At 40.7% G+C, this 21,284-nt stretch overlaps 1 protein-coding gene across 10 annotated transcripts in view; it reads right to left on the bottom strand.

Moving 5' to 3' along the window:
• The window catches only part of RARB (retinoic acid receptor beta), an 832,092-nt gene that overhangs the window by 709,041 nt on the left and 101,767 nt on the right, over positions 1-21,284 (bottom strand). For 7 of the 10 annotated variants that reach the window (XM_073677991.1, XM_073677988.1, XM_073677993.1 and 4 more), the window contains exon 2: positions 3,999-4,061. The exons of the other annotated variants lie outside the window; for them this stretch is intronic. The gene's annotated coding sequence lies outside the window, so the exon portion shown is untranslated. The remainder of the gene's footprint in view (positions 1-3,998; positions 4,062-21,284) is intronic. 10 annotated transcript variants of the gene reach the window in all.

Raw genomic sequence — 21,284 nt, 5'->3', positions numbered from 1 at the left:
GGTTTTACTCATCCTTCTTCTTCCACCAAACATGGCAATGGAAGTTGATACCAAAAAGTTCTATTTTGGTCTCATCTGACCACATGACCTTCTCCCATGCCTCCTCTGGATCATCCAGATGGTCATTGGCGAACTTCAAACGGGCCTGGACATGTACTAGCGAGAGCAGGGGGACGTTGCATGCCCTGCAGGACTTTAATCCATGACGGCGTAGTGTGTTACTAACGGTAATGTTTCAGACTGTGGTCCCAGCTTTCTTCAGGTCATTGACCAGGTCCCTCCTGGGTAGTTCTGGGCTGATTCCTGACTTTTCTCACAATCATCCTTATCCCACGAGACGAAATCTTGCATGGAGCCCGAGACCGAGGAAGATTGACAGTCATCTTGTGTTTCTTCTATTTTCTAATTATCGTGCCAACAGTTGTTGCCTTCTTACCAAGCTGCTTGCCTATTGTCCTGTAGCCCATCCCAGCTTATGCAGGTCTACAATTTTGTCCCTGGAGTCCTTAGACAGCTCTTTGGTCTAGGCCATCGTGGAGAGGTTATAGTGTGATTGACTGAATATGTAGACAGGTGTCTTTTATACAGGTAACAAGTTCAAACAGGTGCAGTTAATACAGGTAATGAGTGCAGAGTAAGAGGGCTTCTTAAAGAAAAACTAACAGGTCAATGAGAGCCAGAATTCTAGCTGGTTGGTAGGTGATCAAATACTTATTTCATGCAACAAAATGCCATTTAATTATGTAAAAATCATACAATGATTTTCTGGATTTTTTTTTTAAAGATTCTGTCTCTCATCATTGAAGTGTACATACGATAAAAATTACAGACCTCTCCATTCTTTGTAGGTGGGAGAACTTGCAAAATCGGCAGTGTATCAAATACTTATTTTCCCCACTGTATATAAATCTAGTTCATATGTAATGTAAGCAGTTTGCATAGTAAAGCTCTGATATCGACGGATTCGGCCAACGGTCTACTGTGCTTGGGGGTACCGGCTGAATGGTGGTTGAGTGAGATGTTGATCGTACATGTTCATTTTCAGACTGCCAAATCGCATTGTTCTCCTGGAGATAAACCGCCGGCCTACATGTCTATAACCAACTTTCTCATAGAGAACACAGGAAAGTTTGGTATCATAGACCCACAAGCAATAAAGAATATTGCTGCATGTTACTGGGCTATACAGAAGCAGTTGCTTCCTCTTTGATGTCACTTCCTGTACTATAGCTTTTGTCATTTTCTCAATTGTCCTTTAGAAAAAGTGTTGTGTCTGATTTCAGGTCTATGGAAATTTCCAACCAGCAACAGAGGTTATTTTAAAATGTCTAAAATATCTAATAAAATAACTAAAATTGAAACTGCCCTTTAAATTATATTTCCAGCTACTATATAATCGTAATACAAACAATAGCTTATATAGGAAGAGTACAGAACATTCCAGTAACCGCAGTCATATGCAAGGTAAAACAATGAACTAAAACCAATATGACATGATACTTGCACTAAAAGTGAGAAGTCAGACGTGGATAATAGAAAAATATGAACATATGTTTGTATTCCATACAGTTAGCAATTTCTTCCAGTAGACAATTACTGTGAAGCTGCCTGTGAAGTGTATCCTTTAGCGGTCTATGCTCAGAATGTTGTATTTTACATTAGCCTATAATATAATTAGTGCTAACATATGGCACAATCAATAGGACATTTGGAATCAGTTTACCATGCCCTTGGGTGTAAAGGCGTAGGGTTTTATTGGTAAGAAAAAAAAAAGAACTGCCCATCAAAGTGATATTTTTAACTACAGGACCAGACAATTTTTCCCTGGTGGGCAAGCTTTAAAAATCTTTCAAAAAGACTGAAAATGGTTTTCATCAAAGATGAAAAAGTTTAACGCTGCTTAGTAAAATGTCTGTAAAATGGAATGAGATCCATGGCGTGAAATGTATATCCTGGTGATATAAACTCAGAATATGCTGCTGATATCTCACAAAGTAAGACCAGTTTCAAATGAACACCGCTGGATATCATTTTGAAAGATGAACCACAATTCATGAGAATAAAGTGGGGCAGTTCACTAACAGGAAGAGGAAAAGTTAGCCTCCCGGTACGCTGCTTACTAGAAATGCAGCAATATATGACTGGAATTGAATTCTACTTGAATATTATAAAAATAAAAAAAATTGTATTTCGCTTCCACACGTATTCAGCAAAATGGCGTCCATCAAAAGGTTACATTTAAAAAAAAATACTTATACTCACCACAATGCTCATCTCTCTGGCCCGTTCGCTGCTCACCTTCACCTGTCAGGTCCCCGTTACATCTTCCTACCTCCGCTGCCAAGCGCAAAATCCTTGGTTTAGCACGTGTGCGCAAAGTCACAGCGCACATCACGACATTGCGTGCGCTTGCACAGAACCACCCCATACCTCATTAGAGCTGTAAGTCTTGGCATTTAAGGGCTCACAGAGGTGATAAGATGCTACGAGGACCAGACGAGTGATGGTGAGGAGCTAAGGGGCCAGAGAGGTGAGTGGCAAGGTATTTTTTTCATTTGTTACATCTTACATTTCGCATTTTCTGGGGTCTTGATAGACCCCAGAGTACAAGGGACATTACATTACCAAAGAATACCTTTTTTGTGAATTGAATTTCCTGAGAAAATCTACGCAAACTGACAAATTCAAATTTTGTCTGATTTGCTCATTTCTACTGCTTATCTCCAACGCTCCAAAAACATACTTTTCTGTGAAACTGGCCCTAATGTCCAAGGTCAGTTTCACACATTTGTGCTTCATGATCCATGCACAGACTGGCTGCGCCTCTCCTTGCTCGAACTTGGCAGTCTTATATATGCCCATGAGGCTGCAGAGTTCAGTCAGGAGACCCATGGCCAATCCATGCATCACAGAGAAAACCTCAGCAAGATAATCCTTGACTGGGGAGCTGGGACTCCAAACATCCATCTAACTTGGAATATAGCCAGCAAAGACTGCAACTGCCAGAAGAGAATAAATAGCCCCTCCCAAGATGTGATAGGACAAACCAAAACAAGGAAGTGAAAACACCTGCATAGAAGCAACAAATAATAATAATAATAATTTTTATAGGGCCAACATATTCCGCAGCACTTTACAATACAAAGCAAAGCAAAAGAAAGACAAGAGCATTATCAGCAGTTGGACAGAGACAACACAGGCTGTGGTCCAACAGAGCGGAAAACCGATCACACAGCCAGAGGTCATCGATCGAGCCCCGGAGTCGAGCCATGACACAGCAACTACAGCCTCTGCTCCTTCAGCGGCCATCCAGCCACAACAGCCTCTGCTTTTCCAGCTGCCATTCTAAAATTTTCCAGCTCTGTACATAGTGATTGGTTGTTACTAGTGATAGGTCATGATAAAGTGCTTGGTTGTTATCAGGTTACTGTCAATCTCTGCACTCCATTGCAGAATGTGTTAATGCTGTTTATGCAAAAGTAAAGAAAATTGTAAAACAATGATGGTGGAAAAATAAGCTCAACCACCAGATGTACTACATCAAGAATGACTGGTCTCTAGTAACTATGAAGGATAGCACAAAATCTTATAGTACTCCTGTGTCCAGTAACAACCACTAACATTACGATAGCATTCACCAGAACTTTAAAAAAAATAAAAGACTTGGACCACACAACCAAAAATCATTCATTGACCTAATGCAGCAAGACAAAAATTTACAAAACTTAACATGAGGTTCTTAGCTTTACATTCTGATCAGACTGTATGAAGCCCACTACCATGACACGGTGAAACGCTCAGTGGGTCCCTAGCCTTAATGGTGTGGCGCCGTGCGCCATCTACTGTCGCAACAGTGCACGAGCAGGATGGGTGACCTGGTGTCTCACAGCACCCATGCCATGAGGCGGAGTCCCCATGGCTCCAGACCACATCATTCCACAAGCACAGCACTACTGTAACAATGACTAACATCAAGTGAATAGATAAAAAAAACTCACCTTTCACATGTTCTCAGACTGTGAGCTGACAGCACAAATAAGTGGAGCCCCTCTTGCAGTCTCCTGCAAATTTAAAAACACTTGGGTCAAATGGGAGGAGAACTGGTCCAACTAAAACAAATGAAAGAGGGGACGGTAATGCAATTCACTTGGTATTGGTGCTGTGTGGCGGCCTATGTTGCAGTGGTGCTGTGCTTGTGGAGTGGTGTGGTCTGGAGCCATGGGAACACAGCCTCACGGCAGGGTGCTGTGAGACACCAGGTCACCCACTCTGCTGGTGCACTGTCGTTGCGACTCACTGAGAGGTTCACCGTCACGTGGCAGTGGGCTTCATACAGTCTGATCAGAAAGTTAAAGGGGCTGTCCGGTCAAAAGTGATAAGTCAGCAGTTACTCTCTCTGACTTAAGACTTATGAATCCCGTGGCTAACATGTAACCTCAGAATAAAAAACTTTTAATCAGAAAAATCGCGATGGGACACTGATCATAGACCTCAGATATGAGGAAACGATTTTGAGGCTTTAGACTTCTATTATCTATCTGGGACCTTTTTGCATTTTTGGTCATGATAAGTCTCTCATTGGAGACACGGGGACACTGACCAAAGGCTGAAACCTTCGTTATACATCCTGGACCATCTCCTTATGGGCAAGATGTCATCTATTTATATCACTCACTTTATTCTCGTTGCGTTTTATATCATATGCCTTAGATTGCATCGGAATGTTGTGCAATTAGGATATATTCCAGGGCGAGCCAGGATATATAGGGATAGCCGACGTTGAGCGGGGGCGCCAAAATCGCCAACTTTAATTAGGGTGCCAACCTCCGCAGATAGGCAGGAATCAGCATATAGGTGGTAATTTAGGGCCTGGTCAGTGGTATCTTAGTGTAGAGGTCTATGCTAGAGTGATCCCATCTGTTTGTTTTAATTATGCACTACAATCACTTTGTTCACTGGGTTGCACTTATTCCTGTGAGGTACTGAGAGACTCGCTATATGATTCTATATAATCCTTTCTATCTGTATAAAGGAGGGGATTATTGGATTATGATAAATGGTGTACTAGTTGTGTGAGATATCCCCTTCTTGTTTGTCAATTAGGGCTCTTTGGAATTAAACATTAGAGTTCAGTACCTTTAGCGTGGTTTCACATTAATGTATGTTTGTCTGTTTTTTAGTGAGATTTTTCTGATTAAAAGTTTTCTATTCTGAGGTTACATATTAGCCACGTTTTTTCCTCAGAACAGTTGTATTATATTATAAAAATGACTGACTTATGAATCCCCCCAGCGCATGCACTGTGCGCTGCGGGTATTCGCAGGTTTCAGACCCGGTAACGGAGGGTATGTATAAGTTATACATACCCACGGCAATTCAGCGCCACCTCGCTCCATACACTTGTATGGAGGAAGGCCATGCCCTGTCTAGTGACGTGACGGCTAATGGTGGCGTCCGATTAGAAGGCGCGGCCTCGCTCCATACCAGTGTATGGAGAGCGAGGCCACGCTCACTGGCCGGGGGTATGTACAGTATAACTCATAGATAGCCTCCGGTCCTGGGTCTTATACCGGCAAACCCCCGTAGAACACAGTGCATGCGCTGGGGGGGTTTATTAACAAACAGAGTGACTGCAGACTTATCACTTTTGACCAGACAACCCCTTTAAACTAAGAACCTCATGATCAGTTTTGTAAATTTTTGCATAGTGGCATAAGATCAATGTGTGATTTTGGGCTGTGCGGTTCATGTCTTTTTTCTTCAGTTCTGGCATTATGAGGAAATTCGCATCTGAGCAATATCCATATAAGCGCCAAACTCACTTCTAAACTGTGTAAAATACCTAGAGAGCAAATTCTAAAAAAAAAATCAAAAAAATAAACGAAGCGTTTCTGAAGAATATTGAAGATATAATCCCATGTCAATCATTGTACCCTGTTTGGTGGGTAGTATAGAGGTCTACAATGTACAGCTGTAATCGGATACTTCCGCAGCTAAAGAAGAAGGGAGGGGGCTGTGGGACAGTGAGCGACAAAACCCCCACCTTCTGCTGTGGAGCTGCCACAGGAAGACCCCCTGTGGACCCCAGCCATGTGGCAAATCCTTTGTGTCAGACAAGTATAATTCAACACTGAGTTTTGGGAATATGATACATCCCAGTGATACACCAAATAGATTTTTGGAATCACATGAACTGGAGGAATGTCACACTAGCTTCCAGCACAGTCTAGCGTGTAGGGATGGGGAGGAGATACACGGCACAGCCTTTCGGAAACCCATAGAGCCACTGTGTTTGGTCTCCCCGCGTAACAGGGGCCCGGCTGGATCCAGTGAAACCAGAACTGTCTCCCTAGGACCGCCCATTAAGAAAGCATAGCCCATTTTAGGTTTTGGAGTGTATAGCTGAAAGAGGCCAGGGGTGGAGATTTTGGTCCATCCAGCGAGCAGTTAGGGGAGTGACCCAGAGAGGTTAAGAGCTCCTGCAGCTAGAGCCCAGTGTCTTTTTCCTGGGAGGTAGAGATGACACATCATGTGGGAGATGTCCTGTACCAAAGGGAACCACAAGCCTCCCATGTGGCAGCCCATCCCCCGCAAGCCAGGCTTTCCATCTTACTGGTAACTGACTCTTAACATCTGCTTATATCATCTGTACCACTACTATTGTGTTTGCATCTCTGACCATTATGTATGTATATAATGTATTGTCTAGTGTGCCCTTAAGGCGATGAAATATATAATTTAACCTTGGGCTGCTTTTTTATCTCGATCCACGAATCTTCACGTCCATTGTTTGGTCCAACAAACATGCTACCAGGGCTGGTTCCTGGTCCGACATAATCCCCCGGTCCTAGCGGGAATTAATAGGAACTGGTGGCAGCTCTACCAGGCCGACAAGGCTCTGCTTCACTGGGACTAGTGAGGGGGCCTCTCAGCCTGTCAAAGGTGTGAGCGAGTGTGGTGCCACGACAGTTACTGAGTGGGCCACCTCTTCTCATTCCCGGTGCCTTCCTGTACACGTGTGGACAGGGGGTGTCTGTAGAACTGTACCAATCTGACCTTACGCGTCACCGAGAGGGTGCAGAATGTCACATTGGTGCAAAGGGCAGATCCGTATCACGTGTTCCATCTGACGTAGCTGACGTCAGGCGGGTGGCGAGGTGTGCATCATTCACATGTGGTGGCAGTGGTGGGATACTGCGGGATCCCTCTGGTGCCAGTCATCACAGCGTTTATGGACATCCAATTCTTTCAAAAAGGAATAAATGTATGTGGTAGATAGCAATATGGAACAAAATATCTCAATGTGGATTTTGGATTTTAAGGTGGTCAACAGTCATTTCTACATTTTAGTCCATATTGGCCATTAAAGTTGTTCAAACTGGCCTCACATGATCAATGTCAGAAGGTGAAGGATGAAAGATCGTTTTGGTAATCAAAATTTTAAATTTGACCAACTTCTTTCTAGACAAAGATGGTTTGCCATAGGTCAGCTAAAACTACCAATCACTGTTCAATTTCACTTGTCAAACGTTCGATCTGCTTACAATTATCCGTTTCAATACCATTAGTCTAAAGCATATAGGCACCTTTTAGTAAGGCAAAAAATTCTTGTGACAACAAGATGGATTGCTGCTTTAATGTGTCTGCCATAAATATCCCACCGCGGTGAGGAAACTACAGTATGCTGTATTTGCGTAAAACATTTCCAATGCATATGCCGAGTATTCCACAAAGACATATTTTATAGCTTGGCACTTTGTCTATTAGAGACGGCATAGTCTATAAGCCATTACCATCCAATGCCGTCAATGTAAGACTTCACATTGTAAAAATTCTATTCAGTCTCAAACTGCACTATTTTATACATCAAAATAAAATGGAGTATTTTACATTCATGAATATAACATTTAGATAGAAATTGTCTTTCATTAAAAACACAGCGCACGTGGTACGCCTGTCACTGCTTTGCAGGGCATGCTTTTCATTGTGCAATTTGCCACTTTTATGGCAGAAAATATAATCTTTGTTTTACTACTTTTACTCGACACAATAAATTTACAAATTGTGGAAATGAAGGCAAGGCTGTGTGAGAAATCACTGTAGTTCCCCCCTTTGCCTCCCTTTCTATTAGCTCATTAACAGCGCTTGTTTAAGCTTCCATTGCTTTTCACATTTAATGATGGAATATATAATGCTGTATAAACAAAGGAGACAGTGTCCTCTGGATGTGACCAACTAATGGGACATTGCTCTCCTAAAAACAGGAATGAAGATGCACATTACTTTGTGACCGGCTGCAGATCACGTCCAACTTGTGACAATGCTAACAGCAAAATCACAAATAAAAAGTAACATACATTGATTGTACCGTATGATGCCTATGAAAATAAACAGATCACACTTTATACAATATTTTGCCTATACAGTCACCTCTGCAAGGATGTGCAACCTTGGTGGAAGGGAAGACTTAGCTGTCAATGACTGACCGGCTCCTGCCTTCTTGATCATTATAATACAGCCCATAATCTTGGCATTAAAGAGGACCTATCACTTGCCATTAATATGTGATTTTTTTTACTTGGTGTAAATGCAGACATTCTCCTGAGTCAACATTGTTTATTTTTTGTTCCTGAGCCTCTCTATTCCTGAGGTATGGCCCTCTCTTCCTATTTCATTAAACGAGGGGTTCCAACAATTTTGACCACGAGTGTATCAATCTTGTCTTATTATCCAACTGGGCATAGTCCTCAAGAAGACTCCCATAGAGAGAAGGTGATCACCACGCTTGTTTGACTAATGAAACTAGAATTACTTACAAAGAGGGATGCCATATTTCAAGAATGAAGAACACGAACAAAAGAATTCAAGAGAACAGCGGCATATAGACACCAGTTAAAGAAGTACCAAAGTATCTGTCTGAAGGCAACTTCTTATGATTGCGGAGAACAATCACACAGCGTCCTTCCCGAGAAAACTGCTCTCTCCTCCTGCCCCACAATGATCTATCTGCTCTGTGCAAGGCAGGAGAGAAAGCGACCAGGAATCTGCCCATTTCTAAAGCTGCACAGATGCTGCATGTGCTGGCTTCTAGTTGAAAGAACTTTGTTGGTAGCAGAGCTGTGTGTGTGTAGCAGAGCTGTGTGTAGCAGAAATGTGTGTATTTACAGCAGAACTGAGTGTCCATGCACTGTGCATGCAGCAGTGTTATGTTTGCAAACTAGAGATGAGCGAACCCGAACTAAAAAGTTTGAGGTTCTTGTAGCCCGTTTTAATGTTCAGAGTTCTGGGGGAAGTCCGGGGATGGATAAGAGAGAAAGACAGTAAAAAGCTTGGGTCTCCATTGCTTTCAATGGGGTTTAGGTTCTGGTTCAAGTTCGGGTGCAGTTCTGGTACCCGAACTGAACTTTGGACTAAATTTTGGGTCATGTACCAGAATCCAAACTTCCACGGGTCTGCTCATCTCTAGTACTGACGTGTGTGTTCATATGTGCTATAAAGCTATATGTGTATAAAGCACACAGCAGGAATTAGTAGACATACGTTTTTCTTATTTTCTGCTGTCTAAGCCAGGGCTGTGCCTTATAGTCCGAAAAATATTGTATATACAGTACAGACCAAAAGTTTGGACACACCTTCTCATTTAAAGATTTTTCTGTATTTTCATGACTTTGAAAATTGTACATTCACACTGAAGGCATCAAAACTATGAATTAACACATGTGGAATTATATACTTAACAAAAAAGTGTGAAACAACTGAAAATATGTCTTATATTCTAGGTTCTTCAAAGTAGCCACCTTTTGCTTTGATGACTGCTTTGCACACTCTTGGCATTCTCTTGATGAGCTTCAAGAGGTAGTCACCGGAAATGGTTTTCACTTCACAGGTGTGCCCTGTCAGGTTTAAAAAGTGGGATTTCTTGCCTTATAAATGGGGTTGGGACCATCAGTTGTGTTGTGCAGAAGTCTGGTGGATACACAGCTGATAGTCCTACTGAATAGACTGTTAGAATTTGTATTATGGCAAGAAAAAAGCAGCTAAGTAAAGAAAAACGAGTGGCCATCGTTACTTTAAGAAATGAAGGTCAGTCAGTCCGAAAAATTGGGAAAACTTTGAAAGTGTCCCCAAATACAGTTGCAAAAACCATCAAGCGCTACAAAGAAACTGGCTCACATGAGGACCGCCCCAGGAAAGGAAGACCAAGAGTCACCTCTGCTTCTGAGGATAAGTTTAGCCGAGTCACCAGCCTCAGAAATCGCAGGTTAACAGCAGCTCAGATTAGAGACCAGGTCAATGCCACACAGAGTTCTAGCAGCAGACACATCTCTTCAACAACTGTTAAGAGGAGACTTTGTGCAGCAGGCCTTCATGGTAAAATAGCTTCTAGGAAACCACTGCTAAGGACAGGCAACAAGCAGAAGAGACTTGTTTGGGCTAAAGAACACAATGAATGGACATTAGACCAGTAGAAATCTGTGCTTTGGTCTGATGAGTCCAAATTTGAGATCTTTGGTTCCAACCACTGTGTCTTTGTGCGACGCAGAAAAGGTGAACGGATGGACTCTACATGCCTGGTTCACACTGTGAAGCATGGAGGAGAAGGTGTGATGGTGTGGGGGTGCTTTGCTGGTGACACTGTTGGGGATTTATTCAAAATTGAAGGCATACTGAACCAGCATGACTACCACAGCATCTTGCAGCGGTATGCTATTCCATCCGGTTTGCGTTTAGTTAGACCATCATTTATTTTTCAACAGGACAATGACCCCAAACACACCTCCAGGCTGTGTAAGGGCTATTTGACAAAGAAGGAGAGTGATGGGGTGCTACGCCAGATGACCTGGCCTCCACAGTCACCAGACCTGAACCCAATCGAGATGGTTTGGGGTGAGCTGGACCGCAGAGTGAAGGCAAAAGGGCCAACAAGTGCTAAGCATCTCTGGGAACTCCTTCAAGATTGTTGGGAGACCATTTCGGGTGACTACCTCTTGAAGCTCATCAAGAGAATGCCAAGAGTGTGCAAAGCAGTCATCAAAGCAAAAGGTGGCTACTTTGAAGAACCTAGAATATAAGACATTTTCAGTTGTTTCACACTTGTTTGTTAAGTATATAATTCCACATGTGTTAATTCATAGTTTTGATGCCTTCAGTGTGAATGTACAATTTTCATAGTCAAGAAAATACAGAAAAATCTTTAAACGAGAAGGTGTGTCCAAACTTTTGGTCTGTACTGTATTTAATGCAAGTGACAGATCCTCTTTAAAGGAGTTGTCTCCTCAAGTCAACCCCTGCACAAAAACCTCTGTCAGATTGGCAAAAGTAGCTCCCACTTTAGGGGACCTGGCCAGTTACCATCTCATATTTATTGTTTGCATAATCAGGGTATCAGATACTGGTTTGATACCATACTTAGTAGTGAAGCAAGAAACTGCTGACAAATTCCCTTTGAATAACAAGATTCTGACCACTTGTAGCCAACACTAGAGGACTCTCGCCACCAAAGAACTCAATAGAAAAACTGTAGTTCCCAAGCTCCCCCTGGTGGTAGCTGAAGACATCCAGATTTAAAACATTTAACTCTTTCTACACAAGGTATTTGGAGCTCCGTATTAGATACAGTGCAGCAAAGAAATGTTATAAAAGTTATCAGCGTATCCTCTACTACTCTACATAAAAATATGTTGCTAAAAGGTGGATGTTCCCTGCACAGAAATAGTGTGTAACATTGGAATCTTGCATCAGTTTTAAGTTATTGATGTAAAATGCAATCATACAGGTTTGTATTTTATCAGGGCAATACACGTAAAGACAGTTATAAGGAAATCACCTTCTAGTCGCCCATTTTTAAAAATGCATGGAAACATGAAGTAACAGGGAGCATGGTGAGATATGACAATACACCACCATCCTTATTGCAATACCATCAATTATCCAATACACTTACACAAGCAATACTGCCACTTCTGAAAGTCTGCGACTCCAGCTAAAAGCCTGCTTTGAATTAAATTACCCTAATAAATTGCCCGATTCCAAAAACATCAATTATCACACAGTCAGCGCACTGTTGCTCTTTAGACCTTTATGCCAAAATGCTAAATACATTACTATCCTATTACTGAAAAATATAAACTTACATGATAATATGGTACTTATATGGAGAGAAGAATATGAAAAGGGGCATTTAGATTGGAACATTTCAGTATTTTAAAATATTGCCCTAATTATCAAAGACTTGAATCACATTTCCAAGAGTCCGACTGATCTTACAAAGTGCCACTACACTAATATATGAGGATGGCATACATGGCACTACTAACTTTAAGTGGGAACATTTCGATAATATAGTATATAATACTGGGCATAGGAAGGGAATATGAACCGGAACAGTCTTAAAGGTAAATGAGGCAAGCCCAATATTAGAACTATTAGAAGTTCAACAAAATTTATAAGCGTTCTCCATACTTTAAAGGGAATGTATATTTTTAAATAATCAAAAGCAGATAGTGAAATGAGATTTTTTTTTTTTTTCAAATTCTTTTTTTTTTTTTTTTCCGTTCTTCAGCTTCCTCTTATCTGAATTCCGAATCTACAGATATGCTTTACCACAGCAACATGGACCACAGACAGTAAGAGGCAGGAGCTGACCTCTATGGGAGAGTTTTCTAGGTATGCTCTACGATCTCTGCATAGAGGGGAGATGGGAAGGAGTGAATTTAGGAATTGTGTATGGTGGATCCTGAGTTAAATATATGTGACTGTTCATATTTATGAAATAAATTGGAAATAATTAAAATACGTTCTACAGAACAGGAAGTATCTATCACGATTCCTCCTCTCAGTGCGGTAAGTGGCAGCTCAGCCGTCCAATCTGAGGCTTGGACGTGCTGAGCGTTCAGTGTGGTGAGTGACAGTCTAGTCTCCCAATCAAGGCCGGGGCGTGCTGGGTTTCCTACAGGTGTCTCCGGCTAAGAATTATTCCAGGCTCTTGTCTCTGTCAGCCGTAGCTTCGTTCTGTAAGCTGTGTGCTCAGTGCTCTGTGTCTGATTCCCTGATCCTGTTGCCGGACCTTCGATTTGTTGTGATTACTCGTGTGTTATCCCTTTTGCTATTGACGCTCTCTGACCTCATGACCTCGGACTTGGCCGGTACTTGATCTCGGAATTGATGTAACCCCATAGCATTTGGACCCGGAGTATTGCTTGACCACGCTTTTGAATTGCCCCTCTGTATTACGAGTCCTCCTGGTATTTGACCTCGGACCTACTGACTAGCCTGCCTCACGGATTGTCCATGAGTAGACACTCAGTGTCACAGTTATCATCCTAGTATAAATCTTAGTGGCCAGAGTATATTACTAGTATTGTCTGGTGATAAGAAAACCATCTTTTGTTCAACCCCAATACTGTTATGTAGAAAATAAAAAGACAGACGTATTCACAAAATATCTGGGAAGTTATCTAAGAATTATCATTGCACAAATTATCCCTATTCTAAAGGCGAATCCATTAAGAATAGCGTAAACTTGCAGATTACTTAATAATATACAACACATAATAAAATTGGCCCAAAACCGATTGCCATTTACTGTTCTGGGCAAATTCAATCCATTTCAGCTGAAGAGATAAAATTAATAAAGAAATAAATGAAAGCAGCATACTGAATATTTTAAAGGGCAATTTGCATGCCTCTCATGCTCCAAAATGCAAAGTATTATCAGTTAAAACTCATGTGCTGAGGTCCCTTTTGGCAATTCATCAAAGGAAAGTGGTAGAGAACCACAGGATCTGAACTGCTTTCTAGCTTTGGCAGTGTAATTAATAGCAAGCTGCATTCATCATTCGCAATCAATACCTGGGAGGCATCCCAGGCAGGGATGAGAAAACCCGCATAAGCGATCAGTGTAATAATCATGTGAGTACTGGGATATTTATTTCAGCATGGCAATTTTCAGGCAGAAAGATCTCCGTGTAAAGATATAAGCAGCATCATAGGTGCAGCCTATTAAATAGCCTTTGAAAAAAAAAAAAAACTTTTTCAGTTTACGGAAGAAATGGATCATCTCAGGAAATAATTGCACACCCGTGGCAGACGATTACTTCAAGAATCTGCGATTTAATAGAAGCGTAATGTTAAATATCCACTTTGTTCCCCTTGTGTCACTTAAGTTAAAAAAAAAATACATTCCGTTTAAAAACAGTATTTCTTTGACAGGTTCGGACAACAGTATACTGTGTATGGGGGCATTGGCCGAAGATGATATGGGGGAGAAATCAGACATCCGGAAGAACTGAGAGCTGTAGCTGCTCTTTCACTTCCTTTGGATTTCAATTATGTCCGAATGAGGGGAGAGTGAAGCCAGCACTGATTGGCGGCATGCATCACATGACCCAATAATATCACGCGAGCCCTGAAAAAGCCAGCGTCAACACTGCTGGAACAGCACCGTCACCGGAGGGGAATATAGGTATCATTATTTTACTGGGAGGGCATAGGAATTGAGAAGGGATTGTCTGAGTAGTGGACAATCCATTTAATTTTATACGTTGATAGATCAGACTTACCTGGATACAGTGACACCAAATATGTTTATTTTTTACACTTATGTACTGTTAACACTGGAAAAAGGGAATTACAGTAACAAAAAATGTTTGTTTTTTTCTTAAAAACCTTTTCTCATCTTTGTATTTTATCTGCTAGTCCTCGTCAGAGAAAAATTTAAATCCATAAAGATATCTCCGGAGAGGGGACATATCACCCTCACCTTGAACATATGGGATTAATTATAACTGGGGAAGTGAAAAAGAGCTCACACTTCAACTTCCATTGAAGTAGGGACCTCCTGCAGTGACCAGGTAATTACAACATGAGATCTGCGCTGAGAACCAGCCACCAAGACTCGGATTCGTTTATTCAGAGACGGAGAATTACACATCTGAGGCAAGAGCTTTCTCTGTTCAAAGCACAGGTCTCAGACTTTTTAGATCCAGTGGTCAGTGATAAATACCACGATTTTCATCTATCCGATATTTAAGGGAGATTTATTTTCGGCGTCAAAGTAAAGGGACGACCATAACGCATTCACTCACATCACCATAAGGCTATTCTAACCCCTCCAACTTAATAGTGGCCGATGGATGTTATCCATGACATATTTCAGCTCTAAAGAAAGGTAAAATCGTGATAGGAAACATGAAAACAATATCTACAAACTGGGACCTCCAACGGCGAAGATATACTGAAAGCTGGGGATCTCTTTAACTTCTAAGAGACCTAGTACATCCCATGATCAGCAGCCATATGAGATCACCAATGGGAGGTATGTGGGCATAACCTTGATCTAATAAAAAGCAGAATTTGGGTTTTTGGATTTTGTCAGTCCTGGAAGGTACAGCTTGCTCAGTTTTCCTAAGGAGTACTTCCCTCCGTTAAGCTCTGAGCCATTTCCGTGACACAAGTTTAGTACTTTTTCTTTTGTTATCTCTTTTACTTTATGTGATAGTATATACTCCATCGTTTTGTTTCTATTTTGTAACATCTTTGTAAATTTTTTTTATAAACACTGTCTACCTTAAATATATAAAATTTAATAGCTCTGTTCCTCTTGCTCTATAAATCGCACCCCTGAAGCCATACGCTACCTGTAACGGGTGTCCAATCAGCCTGTATAAACAATTGGTGGTGTCAGCTAGGAGTTCCTTGATCGCATCAGGGTATATATAAATATATTATATATATTCCATGCATTGGAATTGGAGGTGTATATACCATACGCTCTCTGTGAGTTGCCCAATAGCCGGCCTGGTAGTGGAAGCAGCAGCGGCCTTGTCCATCTCTCGTCAGTCAATTGCGTAATTGTCCTGGCAATTGGAGGTAGCATAGTTGCATCCCCTGACAAACTAGTGGCAGGGGTGGGATCTGCATGATCTCTCCGATTGCATCCTTGACAGTCCACTTCGGGGACTTGAATCTGCGATCATCTGACTGCTTGCACTATATAGAGCAATACTCCAGTATGATGCCCAGCCAGCCTTGAAAAATGTTTAAATTGTTTTGTATGTTCTTTTTACTAGGGAATTAAAGAAATCAACCTGTGTTAAGATACACTGCACTACTTTGAAATTACAGTGTGGTCTCATCAGTGTATTCCCATTTCTTGCCCCGTGGCAGAGATAAATAGAAGTACTGATATGGCAGACATGGGGGGTCTTCATACATAAGGCCCTTTGATGCAAGGACAACAAATCATCTATTACTTTACTTCAAGAAAATTCCTTATGTGTCACATTGTACTCTACCCCGAATATCTAGCTAGGTGTATATACCCCCTAAGATAAGTGTCTGCGTCCCTATCTGACACCTGAGACCATTCTTACACTGGTTCCAATGGCTAGAAATAAAATTTGCAAGAAAATGTCACAGAACAACAGGTTCAAGTGATTAAACTTTCCTCCTAAGGGATATGGTTATTTAGCCATTATTCCACAACCAGTTAAATCTCTGGGAAGGGAGGACAGGATTTGCTTTTGATATTAATCTCTCTCAAGATGTCTCTCTCAGCACTTTATGGAGAGCGCATAAAGCTGTGGCCAGAGGGAGATTAATACGCATTGCCTCACGTTGAAAGACAGCAAACAGCATTTACCGAGTACAATTATCTCCTTCACTATTTAAATTAGACGGATTGTACAGGAAGCAGCTGGATGACGAGGCCGAGCCGCAAATGCCAACATAAGAAGCACCTTTTACACATAGAAATCCATACAAACATGCTTGAACGGCATACGAAAAATGATTTCTAGTCTACATATGTCCCTATACTATTAGATCAAGAAATCAAATTTCTTAAAGAACCAGACTTATTAAACATGTCCGAGACGTACATCATTCAGACCCTGAAGTACTCAGGTTTGGAGAGTGTTAATGGGGTTTTCCCACAAACAAAATTTCATTTCAATCAATAGATCTTGGAATAATAATAACTTCCACAATTGGATGTGTTTAAATAAAATGTTCCTGTGCTGAGATAATCTTATAAATGTGCCCCTGCTGTGTACTGTGTAATGGCTGTGTCTGACAGTGCAGGTGCACGGTCTGATCATACCACAGCTCCTGGGCAGGGGAGGAAGCAAAAGACAATACAGACATTACAGCAGAGGATCACAACTGATTCTTTGATTGAGGTAAAACATTGTTTATAAACAGGCAGGGGAATGTTTTACCTCACAAAAAGAATCAGCTGTGATCCCCTGCTGTAATGTCTGTATACTCTTCTGCTTCCTCCCCTGCCCAGGAGATGTGGTATGATCAGACCATGTTCCTGCACGGTGAGACACAGCATTACACAGTACACAGCAGGGACACATTTATAAGAACATTTTAATTAAACACATCAAATTGTGGAAGTTATTATTATTTCAAGATCTATTGATTAAGATAACTTTTGTTCATGGGAAAACCCCTTTAACTTACCTGAACAAGGAGGTTACCTTCACAGACTACTGCTAAGAAGACAAGCTAAATGGATCATTCAGTCAAAAGCACAAGGTCCTTTGGTACTAATGACAAAATCGATATGTCAGTGTTTTTATAATGTTGACTTGCAGGTGTTTGGTCTAAATGTTAGTTTTAAATTTGTAAAGTTTTCTGTGACGTGTAAAGATAGGTGTGTCCTCTATAAAGGGGAGGTCTTTCTGTACCTTGTGCCCTTGAAGCATCAGTTAGGCGTGAAACGGTCGTCGTCCTCCATGTGACCCGCTTCCCTGCATCCATGTTTTAATCTTGCTTGAATAAAGAAGTTTTTACAAGAAAGAGAGTGGCACCTTTCATCTTTCATGCGATTTTGTGAAGATTGCCTTATATAGAACAGTAAGAAATCTGCCAATTAAGTTCCTTTTTTCAACGCAAGGTTTGATAGAGACAACAAATTAATCTTGGTATGCGAGTTTTTCCAAATAAACTTTTGAGTGATTTGAGAGTGACAAAGAACTTCTGCTGTTGAAGAGATCGGAATAATATCGAATATATATCAATTTGGGAAGAGTATCCATTTATAAGACCTTGTGTGCTGTTTTTATCTGACCTGGAGAACTATCATCAGAATAAGCCACTAATGGAAAACTTTTCTTTTTTTTTTTTTTTAATAAACATTATTACTTTTAGTTAACCATACAAAAAATTGCAGTCCTAAATCTATGATCCCAGCGGAAGACATCAAATTTTTATTTTCACAATCATATTTAAAACAACTGTCCCCTTTAAAACTACCATAGACTACATCCATTTCCATTTCTTATCACCAGGACTTCACCATGGAGAGTTTCTATTTTGTCTTTTAATCGTCTACATCTATTATTTTAGATCCCTCAGCATACCCTGTATTTTTCTCTCAGTTCTGTTCTGAGAAAAATCTTCTTTTAATGAGACACCAGACATTTTTCAAAAAATCTGTATTCTGGAGAAAATTTTTGGAAAATTCAAGAAAATTCACTTCCATTCAAATAAATTTGCTCATCACTAATACTAATTTTTTGTCGTTCTCAAACCACTGCGTACACAGTAGATTTTTTGGCATTTGTGGCAGGGCTGACTTAGCTCAGAGAAAACAGCTGATCAGTGAGGATTCCAGTGGTTGGATCAACTCAAGTAAGATATTGGTATTAAAGAGACGGTTATGGGCACTTAGGGTGGATGGTTGTGTTCAATAGTAGGATCGGTATGCCAACGGTAATATAAAAAAAAAAACACAATACGTCTTAGCTGACGTATACGTCTTAGCTAACAGTATCGTGCCGCTTGTCAGTCCATGTAAACAGACGCTTAGATACCAGAGGATACAAGATGGTCAATATTTTGGTCCTCTTGGACCTTAATCATGGCCTTGGATCAAAATAGATACAAAAACAACCGTAAATGTTTATAAATGAGTATATATTGGTAAGTTACAGTATTACATCTTCAATTTTTATGATGATATGTACAATTAAGTAGGTGGTGAAAATTAATATATATAATGATATTTAGAATGTATAACTCCATGAACAAAGTATAGAAGCTAAAACATTACAGGAGCATAAAACAAAGGTATCACATCCCAAAAAGACAAGTAGAGAGGGGATGGGTGGGTGGAATAGGTCTTTTAATATTGATGACCTATTCCAGGGATAGATCATCAATATCTTAAAAGGGAATCTGTCAGCAGGTTTTTGCTACTTCATCTGAGAGCAGCATGGTGTAGGCAAAGAGATCCGGAATCCAACGATGTATCACTTAGTTTAATGGGTGCTGCAGTTCTGACACTGAGCTTTTAGATTTAGCAATGCAGCAGAGCTGAGAAAGCTAACCCCTCCCACACCAGGCTCTGTGTGTACAAAGATATAGACAGTGAGCTGCTCATCACAGAAGGGGGTGGAGTCAGACTTGGAAGCGCATGCCTGCTAGTCAAAGGTGAATAAACCTTCAGTCTAAGTAAACAACAGCACACAACTTGACGTGATATATCATAGAATTCAGTGCTTTAACCCCTACCTAATGCTGTCCTCAGATTACATAGCAAAAACCTGCTGACAGATTCCCTTTAAGCCAGAAAAACCCCTTTAATAGATTTACTTTTGATAACTCAACCTGTTCTGAATAACAAATCAAGTAAAAAGATAATCAGCGGTTAATACAGACTGAATGCTTTTCTGTTTTAATATATTTAATTAATATTTTTATCATAGTTTAAGTAGTTCTTTGCAATAGATCCATGACATTTAACGAGGACATTCTTATGCAAAACACTCACATTATGCAGAGAGATGGGATCTGCACAATTGGTATTTTTGGTACTTATATGGTTTAATACAAAGTAATTGCAAAGTGCACGGCCACGTGTGCTGTAAAGCAGCGGTTCAAAGAAAAACATTGAACAGATTTCTTCACCCAAAAATTAGTAAGCAATTAGAATGCTTTAGGCAATATTAAACTAAACTTCCTAATAAAAACAGACACATTTGAGGATTCTAATTCGAAAACAAGAATGTTACGCCATATGCTTACCCTGTACTGACACGTATTTAGAATTGGCTGAATATAATATGCTGCTTTTTGCAGATTATTTAAACAAAATAATCATAATAAAAATACCAAAATCTATCAGAACAGTAAAACCACCTAGTATTATGTTGATTTCACCTGTGTTGTCAAAAAAAACTCTGACCTGAGACATGGGCAACTTCTCGGAAGGTGTCCTGTGGTATCTGGCGCCAAGACATTAGCAGCACATTCTGTGAGTTTCATGGTAGCGCCATCATGGATCAGGCTTCTTTTCCAACATCCACATTCACAGATGTTTGATCAGATAGCTGAAAACTAAGGCCACTCCTTGAACTCTTTGTCATAGTTCACAAACAATTCCTAAACCAGCGTCAGGGACTTTATGCTAAAGAGGCAAAATGAAATATTAGCAAACAATTGAAAAGAGCATCATAGTATTTCCACCTGTTTGCCATCTTATAACAGTGCATCTTGGTGTATGGGCATCTTGGTGGCTCAGTGGTTATCACTGCAGCCTTGCAGCGCTGGCGTCCTGGGTTCAAATGCCACCAAGGACAACATCTGCAAGGAGTTTGTATGTTCTCCCCGTGTTTGTGTGGGTTTCCTCTGGGTTCTCTGGTTTCCTCCCACACTCCAAAGACATACTGATAGGGAATGTAGATTGTGATCCCCAATGGGGACAGAGATGACAGACATGATGATGTCTGTAGAATGTGATAGTGCTATATAAGTGAGTAAACTAGAATAAATCTCTCTCTCCTCCAGGTATTTGATCCTCATTAACCCAGACATCTATATCATGTAGAAGAAATTGTGATTCATCTGACAAGGCCACTTTCATTCATTGCTCCATGGTTAATTTCTAATGCTCACATGCCCACTCTCGGTATATATGGGGATATGAATGGGTATTTCGACCGATTTGTAGCCCCATATGTAACAAGCTGTGAAGCACTGTGTGCTTTAACACCTTTCTATTATAGCCAGTATTAACTTTTCCAGGACTTTGTGCTACAGTAACTTCTGTGGGAATATACCAAACATAATTTGCTTTCAATCGTATTAATGAGCTGTGGGTGACCATGACCCTGAAACTGGTTTAGCGGTTGTTCTTCTTAGGATCACTTTGGTAGGTGTTAACTACTGCAGATTGGAAGCACCTATAAGACCTGAGATGTTCTGAACTAGTCAGCTAGCCATCACAATTTGATATTTGCCAAAATGACTCAGATCCCTATACTTGCCCATTT

This window comes from Phyllobates terribilis, unplaced genomic scaffold (assembly GCF_046119375.1).
Source record: "Phyllobates terribilis strain yellow unplaced genomic scaffold, ASM4611937v1 Scaffold_4__5_contigs__length_816908805, whole genome shotgun sequence".
NCBI classification, from domain to species: Eukaryota; Metazoa; Chordata; class Amphibia; order Anura; family Dendrobatidae; genus Phyllobates; species Phyllobates terribilis.
Note: the sequence above shows the minus strand (reverse complement) of the source record. Positions and strands in the feature narration are given on the sequence as shown.